General features: G+C 41.0%; 1 non-coding gene across 1 annotated transcript; it reads left to right on the forward strand.

Annotated features, from left to right (window-relative positions):
* Nucleotides 1-7,332: 7,332 nt before the first annotated feature.
* LOC141654562 (small nucleolar RNA R71) lies at nucleotides 7,333-7,439 on the forward strand. The gene has a single exon (XR_012548118.1). It is a non-coding gene; the product is annotated as a small nucleolar RNA R71 (small nucleolar RNA).
* The last annotated feature ends 1,945 nt before the right edge of the window (nucleotides 7,440-9,384 follow it).

Below are 9,384 nucleotides of genomic sequence, written 5' to 3' on the forward strand. Positions count from 1 at the left end.
AGATATTTGCGTGAATTATTTGGTAACACTCCATATTACAGTATGCTTGAAATCCAATGATGTGAATCTTTGGCTTCATTGCCAATATCTCCTCAATAATTTTGTTAACCAAAAAAAGCCACCTTAAGTCAAACCTATTAAAAATTGCTTCTACTTCTGTACTTCATTGTGCAATATTCTCACCCATGTTTCAGCAAGTTAGCATCTATTATAATCAATGTTACCCTGAGGCTCCATTTTGGTCGCGTGTCACGTGTCGGATACTTGAAGTGTCCAACACGACACGACACGTCACTTCATTTTAAACCAAAATCGTGAAAACTTCGCGAAAAATAACTATATCAGACACTTTGAGTCTACGACACTGTGACGTGTCATTCATCTGAAACCGAGTCGAACTGTCGAAGTAACATAGATTATAATCTTCAATTCAGTCATCTATTATAATCAATCCTATTAAAAACTACTGCTCCTTCATTGTGCTATATTTTAACCTCATGCTTCAGTTAAGTTGGCATATATTATAATCTTCAAATTCAGGCATACGTTACTACCATGGACGTGTTAAAACTTAAAATGAGATGAATTTGTCAACACCAACATTATACAACCCCGAGACTAACTCAATCCCATATTGAGAATCTGCAAACAAGACCCTAATGTCCCCAGCCCTCAATCCTAAGAGAATTACTATATGCACAAGTTATGAAATTTAAAATTTTTCCACAAAGTATAGAGTGATTCCGAAACAAAATTCCAAACTCTTGAGTCTTGAGCGTGAATTATAGTCTTAAAATTAGTGCCTTAATAGATGAGACGTAATCCCTATCATCCAGTACAACAAAGAAATTACCTTATGATATAAAAAATATAGGCATACGTTCCATGTTACATGCTTGTAGGTAACACATCAAGCTCCTTAATTTAGGCAGATTAAGAGACGAGAAAAATGAAAGGAAATGAAAAAAAAGTTAAAAAAGTGTGAACCTAAATAATATAAAGGCAAAAAATACATCAGCTTTACTGTCTCTAAGGCAAAAACAAAACGGGTCATGTAAAAACTATAACCTTCATGAAAGCATCAATTTCTGGGACATATACCAGAATTGAGAACTCAGATTTGAGAATTGGGAAGTATGAACAACTAAAACTGAATGTAAGGGAGAGTAAAATAACATGGAAAGACATACCACATTACTAGTGGCTCAAAGAAAAAAAAATGTAGTAACTTAAATATGTAGAAGCAACAAACCTTCAATGGTGGAGTGCGGCGAGGACTGATATACGCTTATACCATTTACCTAGAAACAAAATCCAAAATCCATTTATCTGAGGACAAAAAATATCGTATCAGATCTGTGGCTTGATTGAATCAATCGAAACAAAAAACGAAACCCTAACCCCCAATTCTTATCATGTTAACAAAATAATGCAAGAAACCACAATTAATCTCAAATTAGAAGATCTTACTTGAAACTGAAATGCGGCCATCTTTATCGGCATCGCCACCTTTCCTTTTGCACCAATCGAACCAATTGCGAATGAAGTGATTGTTGGTTTAATAGCTTAATCGTATTGTTCTTGAATTCTTTGTGTAGTCGTGTGGTAGTGACGAAGATGCGAGGGAGGGAGTTGTTGGTGTAGGGAGGCAGTCGTGTGGTGGCGACGGAGTAGAATTAGGGAGAAGCCATGAGAGATGAGGGAAGGACAAGGTTGGTGTGAGAAGTCGATTGTTCTCAGTGTATATAATTTACCCAAATTCTTGTTTCAGACGGACACTTTTGGTCTTATTTGTCAGACGGATAAAATGTTGCTATTTTTTAAGAAACTGTAACCAATTAATTCACAAAATGTTATGACTAGAGGTGTCATTTTTTACCCTGAAAATGATGTGAACAATAATGGTAACATGTTATCAAAAAATAACAACATTTTATTGTAAAATGATGACATATTACCCGTCTTATTTCAGACCAAAAGCGATGGTCTTAAGAAAAACGGACCGTATAATTTAAGGGTTAAATTGTTTGTTTTTTTTAATTAATATCATTTGCATCGGTTTTAGTTACAACTGATGCAAAAACGTAATATCAAATAAGTCGGTTTAGTAAGATAACTGACGTATTTGAGCAAATACATCAGTTTTGCTGATAACCGACGCATTATATACGTCAGTTTCTTCCAAGAACCGACGCAAAAAGCTTGACTATAGGGCGAAAATGGATTCCCGCCAAAACTAAGTACTTTTTGCGTCAGTTTTTGTAGAACCGACGTAAATCGACTGACGCAATAGGTGTTTTTTCTACTAGTGATAGCGAGATCGGAATGCTGTTTTAGGAATATCCTCGTCTGCTATCCTCAGCTGATGATACCCCGACCTCAGATCAATCTTAGAGAATACACCAGCTCCACTTAGCTGATCGAACAAATCATCAATCCTCGGCAACGGATACTTGTTCTTCACTGTAACCCGATTGAGCTCTCTGTAGTCAATGCACAATCTCATACTCCCATCTTTCTTCTTTACAAAAGAACTCGGAGCTCCCCACGGTGACACGCTAGGCCCGATATAACCCTTGTCTAACAACTCATGTAATCGCTTCTTCAACTCACCCAACTCTTTAGGTGCCATACGATAAGGTGCTTTAGATATAGGACCGTTCGCTTAAGCTCCACGCCGAAATCGACATCCCTCTTGGGAGGCAAACTCGGTATCTCCTCAGGAAATACATCTTCAAATTCCTTCACCACGGAAATCTCAGAAGTTGTCGGCGGCTCTACTCGATGATCTCTCACATGACAAAGGATTAAGGGACACTTCTTCCTTAAACATGACTTTAAAGTCATAACTGCTATAAACCTACACTTAGGCTTTACCACAAACCCTCTATAGGACACTTTAACACCCTTGGGACTCTTTAAAGACACTCTCTTCTGTCTACAATCTATCCTGGCATCATACTTACCCAGCCAGTCCATCCCGACAATTACCTCAAACCCATCCTTAGGAAACTCTAACAGGTTTACTGGTAAATCTACCCCTCCAATCACCATAGGTATACCCTTATATAACTTGAGACAAGACACAGACTCCTCTGAAGGTATGAACACATCATCTTTTACAACCTCAAACTTGCCCAAACCCATAGACACTGCATGACTCTTAGACACAAACGAATGTGTAGCCCCGGAATCAAACAAAACAAAAGACGGTACATTATTAACAAGAAAGGTACCGGTAACTACATGAGCATCATCCTGTGCTTCCTGCTTATCCATCATGAAGAGCTTTCCACTATTCTTCTCGTCCTCCACCCGAATCGAAGCATTGGAGGTACTAGGCTTAGCTGCCGAATCCTGGGTGACACTGTTATTCTGACGCTGATAAGATCCACCACCACCGCGGTTGTAACCGCCCTGGTTACCCTGTCCACCTCTGTTGCCCCATGAACCTCCCGGTCGGCTACTAGCAAAGCTCTGAGTCGGCCCCTGAGAGAAATTTCCTGATCGAGCTCCTGAACCATTGCCGGGCTTGTAGCTCGTGCATTCCCGCCTTTTGTAGCCTATACCACCACAGTTGAAACACGTAAGGTTGGTGTTGTCACTCACAGCCCGACCTCCGTTCTTTCCCCAACCACGAGAACCTCCTGAGAAACCAGCTCCACTAGAGAAAGCCTTGGCATGATTGAAATTCCCTTTCTTGTTGGTTGGCTGATTGTTGTTCCCACTATCAGCCTTCCTCTTTTCGGTAGCAGTCCTCTCCTCAATCTCCCTCGAGAGATCCACCATTCTCTCAGCTTGACCCGCTCTCAGATACACTTCCTTGAGGTCAGTAGCAACCCCAGCCGGCATACGACTCACGATCTTAGCAGACAAACCCCTCTCAAATCGGAGAGCTAAACCTCTCTGTCCGAGCTGCAAATCTTCCACATAACGAGAAAGCTCCATAAACCGATGATAGTAATCAGTGACCGTCATCTCCTCAGACATAGTGAAAGATTCAAAGTCAGATCTCATCTTGTGTCGGATATGCTCCGGCACAAACTGTTCCCTCATAGCACTCTTTAACCCAGACCACGGAATAGCCCCTTCCTCCTGGTAGTAAGCTCTAGCATCATCCTTGACGTTCTGCCACCAAACTGCAGCTTCTCCCCTTAGGTAGTATACAACCTGTTCAACAATCATATCCTCGGGGCACTTAACCATTTCCATGAGAGCTTCAATCTCACGGTGCCACTTCTCGAGCGACTTTGGTTCGCTACCCCGTCATATGTGGGAGGGTGGAAACGAGCGATGTTGATGCTAAGTCGGGTTGCATCCACATTTCTCTCGTTTCCTTTTCCCACATTTTTGAGAGCTTCAAGGAGAGCCTCTTGTTGCTCAATCATGCGAGCAACCTCATCAACAGACATCTCCGAAGCTTGGATCTGCGCGGGAGTTCTTTTGGGCGGCATTTTGAGCTGGTAAGAATGAAAGAAACGTAAACATATGCTCAAAATATAACATCCCTCCGCCATAAGAACACTCGGCCGAGTATAAATAACACTCGGTCGAGTAAAGATCACTCGGTCGAGTATCCTCTCAGATACTCGGTCGAGTATCGACTCCAGAGACAAACATCAAAGCACAAAAAGAAGCACTCGGTCGAGTATAACAACACTCGGCCGAGTGGACCATACTCGGTCGAGTGTACCCCCATGCTCGGTCGAGTTACCATAAACAGTGGCGATTGCTACTTTCCTTCAAACAACACTCGGTCGAGTTTCCTTCTGCTCGGCCGAGTACTCAATACTCGGTCGAGTGCCTATCATGCTCGGCCGAGTAACACTATTTCTGAGTTAACACTTTACGATCCCTCTATCATACTCAGTATTCTCATAACAATTACGTAAAAACTCAAAAGCCATGTTATAAACACCTCAGCATGCGATACATATATTAAAACTTTAACACCATATTGTAAACATATCAACATCCAATTTGCACATACGCTAAATCCAACGTTGAAATCACAAGTAGTCTCATCAATTACTTCTCCCATCACAATGATTAAGAATTTCATCACACATATATACAATAATCGACTTTTACTAACATGCATCTTCACATACGGACACATACAAGGCCTAGTCCTCATCACACTTTCCCAAGTTCTGGCTCGAGTTAGTAAGGGCCATTATGCTACTCCGGACGTCTCCAGGAGTCTTTGCGGTAGCTCCAAACTACTCTCCCAGGGTTCATTTTAGTTAGACTCCTAGGTTCATTAAATTCATTTGTTTAGGTGCCGGAATCTTCGGCTCGGATACCACTTTGTAACACCCCCTCATACCAAGGTACCTTACGGGACCACCCAGTATGAAAGATCATTTACCATCTCGGTTGCCGAGGTTAGTACATATCAAAAGCGTACGAACCGAGCACATTTATTAAAGTAACGTAAAATGCAAAGTTTACAATATCCAAACCCAAATACTGTCTAAAGAAATACAACTTCAAAGTCTTAATAATAAAAGGAAACTCGCTAAGACTCAGACAGTGATGCTATGACTCGTGGTGGCAATTCTCCCAATGAAATCCCCAAGCTCTCACTAGCAAAACCTGTCAAGCCTGCTCACCATCCCCGAATGGATCACCGCAGATTACACAAACAACAGCGGGGTCAGTATTATGCAACAACAAGACAAACAAATGCAATACTCGTCCGATCATCGTCAACTCCCAATCACCCTGTCTCACATAGTAACCGACTACACACTAAAGTGTGTAGCCCACCTGATTACCCATCGCAAGGTAATCCTCGCCGCCAGTGGGTGACCGCAGCCGATCCCACCTAGTCCGGCTCCTCAACGAGCGACAACAATCCCTGTCCCTTAATGTGCACATCCCCTCCCGTGGCGGGTTCCACGGAGGGCGAACTAGGGTGTGAAGCCACTCCCGCAAGTGACTCCACCACAATCACAATCACATGACACTACTGTCATCTCAATCCCCCTCACACCAACATTGTCACAACAATCTCCATATTACGATGATCAATAGACAACGATAAATACAATAATATGTCATGTAAAGCACAGCAACTGAGTAGGGAAACCCTACCTTAGCAATCACAGCAGTAAGCAACACGGACAATCAAAAAGGCTCCTCTACGAAGTCTTCTCCTATACAAAGATCATACAACACAATTACACTTTGAACAATTCCCAACATTCCCTTCCCATATAAATGTACAGTAACCCAAAAGATACAATAATTACAAAGATAGAACTTACCAACAATGCAACAAGAGTTTATACGGAATAATCACCGCAAATATCCACACAACTATGCTACGAGATGCTCAAGGAAGGAATTAGGGAATGATTTGGGTAGGATTAGGGTAACGTAGAAATGATAATGTGTGAAAAGTGATATTAGAAACTGACGCGGAAAATATAAAATACCCTAATCACTCTTTAATCAAACCGTCGAAATATAACTTCGCCAAACCGGACACTCGGTCGAGTGTGACGACACTCGGCCGAGTGGCTACACTCCGGTCGAGTATTCACTATACTCGGCCGAGTGTTCCTCGGCAGAACCGAAATAACTCACACAAAGAGCACTACTCGGCCGAGTAGGCTCTACTCGGTCGAGTAGGCTCCAAAGGAAATCCGTAGTGTTACAATAGTAGCCACATTAGAAGTAAGAGCCTGAATCATGTCCTCCGTAGACATGGATGGAGTTGAAGTTTGACCTTGAGAAGAGAATGAATTTGGACCTTGTGGTCTTGGAATGAACCTTGGTTTAGATTGACCAAATTGTTGTCCAAAATTTTGAGATGGACCTTGTTGACCAAATGACGAGCCTTGATTTTGTTGGCTTGGCGGTTGCAAGCCGCCTTGTGGATTCCCATATTGGAAACCGGGATGGTCTCTTCTCATAGGATTATAGTAAGGTTCAAACCTCTTTTGGGGTTGACCAAAAGCACCCGCGGCATTCACCTCCTCGGTCTCCTCTTGCATTTGTGGGCATTGATCGGTGACATGCCCATTAGATGAACAAATACCACAAGCGTGCACTTGTTGCTTGTTCCCCATGATCATCTCCCTCAATAAGGAAGTTAAATCTTCAACCTTGCTTTCCAAGGAAGGATTAGAACTAGCCATGCTCACCCTTCTTGTTTTGGATCTCACACTAAATTGGCGTGTGCTTTCGGCAAGCTCACTCAACAATTCATTAGCTTCATCCGGATTTTTGTTGATGATGCCTCCACCACTAGCACCATGTACCATCCGTGCATCTTCCGGTGATAGTCCTCCAACAAAATAGAGGATGAGATCTTGGTCACTATACCCATGGTATGGGCAACTTGCACATAACTTCTTGAAACGCTCCCAATAGTCATAGAGTGTTTCATCATCCTTTTGCTCCACATTTGATATCTCCTTCTTAAGATGGGAAGATTTGGAGGCGGGGAAATACTTTTCAAGGAACGCCTTCTTCATTAGAGCCCAAGTGGTGATACTACCCGGTGGAAGGTAGTACAACCAATCACGAGCGGTGTCTTTGAGTGAGAACGAGAATGCTCTCAACTTGATTTGCTCTTCGGTGACGCCATTTGGTTTCATGATAGTGCATACCACATGAAATTCCGACAAATGCTTATTTGGATCCTCACCACTTAACTCATGGAATGCGGGTAGTAAGTGGATCAAATCCGACTTCAATTCAAATGTGGTGCCTTCCGCCAAGGCCGGAAAAGTGATGCATAAAGGTTGTTGAGTGAGATCGGGAGCGGTGAGCTCTCTCAAGGTTCGGGTTTCTCATGCCATTTTGATGTTTTCTTTCTCCTCCTTTTTGTCTTGATTGTCGAATTGAAGTTTTCGCCTTATCTCTCTTCTAACACGAAAAAGAGTTCTCTCCAATTCTGGATCAAAATCCAACAATTTCTTGTTAGTAGAACGGGTGTTCGGCATAAACCAAACACTTAAAATAAAATTGGGAAATAAATAAACAATTGCACAAAATAAACAAACAATAGCCTTTCCCCGGCAACGACGCCAAAATTTGGCTAGACTTGTCGTGAGTCTCCAAATTAGTATTTTTATCCACTACAAACTCAAACTAGTAGCAAGTGTAAGTAGGGGTCGATCCCACGAGGAAGGTGTTTATGTTGATTAAATGTGTGCAAAGTTAAGTAACCAATTGGGGGGGGGGGGGGGGGGGGGGTTGAATGTTGATTGACTCAAGTCTACTAAAGTAATAATCTAAGGCAATGAAAATGTAAAAACAATATAAGTAATTGACAATGCAAACAAATGATGAGAATAATTCTTGGACCAAGTAATTTCCACCAACTAGTTATGAATTGATAATTGACTCTTCTAATCTATTTCATTATTGAATACTTTGCTATGAAGTTGTCGACTTCTAATTCCACATAATATTAGTTATTAGCTACAAGCGTAAACAAATAACCCTTACAATGTTGTCAATTTAGTCAAGCGCTTAATCGTATCAAAATTGTAGAATATAGCGATGGAATTTAGCAAAGATGAATAAATGAAGAATACAAGAGATGCTCCACTTTGATTCATACAAGTTTAATCATTTATAACTCAACAATGATGAATTAGCATACTACTTGATGAATTATAATTGCTACAACGGAATAGGTAAACAAACAAAAGATTCATTCACCTAATCTAGCAATGGTTAATTAAATAATAACAACTAGTTGATCATTCTAGATGTAAAATTAACAAACCAACAATAATCCAAATTAAACTTGATATTCAAACAATGAAATAGAAATAGAATAAGAGTCTTACAATTCAATAACTAAATTGGCTTCAAGAACTTGTTCCAAGATGTAGAACTTAGCCCTCCATACAAATAAAAACAAACTAGAAATTGAAAATTGTTTATGTATTCTAATGATTAAAAGGTAGAGAAAGTATGTAAAAGTATGTATGAGTCTCCCAATTTGATCAACAACATCTCTTTATATAGTCTTCAAAAGAGCATCTCCATAAAGTGTCATAAACAATGAGCATAAATCCCAAAATAAAGGAGAATTAAGAGAGTTGTAGAATCCAATGCGGAATCCAATCTTTGAGCCGCCACTAGCGGCTTTTTCCGCCACTAGCGGCTAGAAGAGATGTCGCGACTAGCGGCATTTTGCCGCCCCTAGTGGCTTTCTATTATGACGCTTCCTCTTCTTCATTTGCTTCCATGCTTTGACTTTTGTCCTTGGGCCTTGACTTGCTTTAAAATCCACACTCACATGACATCTTTAGCCCAATATCAACCTCTAAAGAAGCCCTCTCCATACATAACAATAAAATCAATCCAATTATCCCATAAAAACACACAAGTCCATTACCAACCCAACATAAGAGA

Source organism: Silene latifolia, chromosome 4 (genome assembly GCF_048544455.1).
Source record: "Silene latifolia isolate original U9 population chromosome 4, ASM4854445v1, whole genome shotgun sequence".
Lineage (NCBI taxonomy): Eukaryota > Viridiplantae > Streptophyta > Magnoliopsida > Caryophyllales > Caryophyllaceae > Silene > Silene latifolia.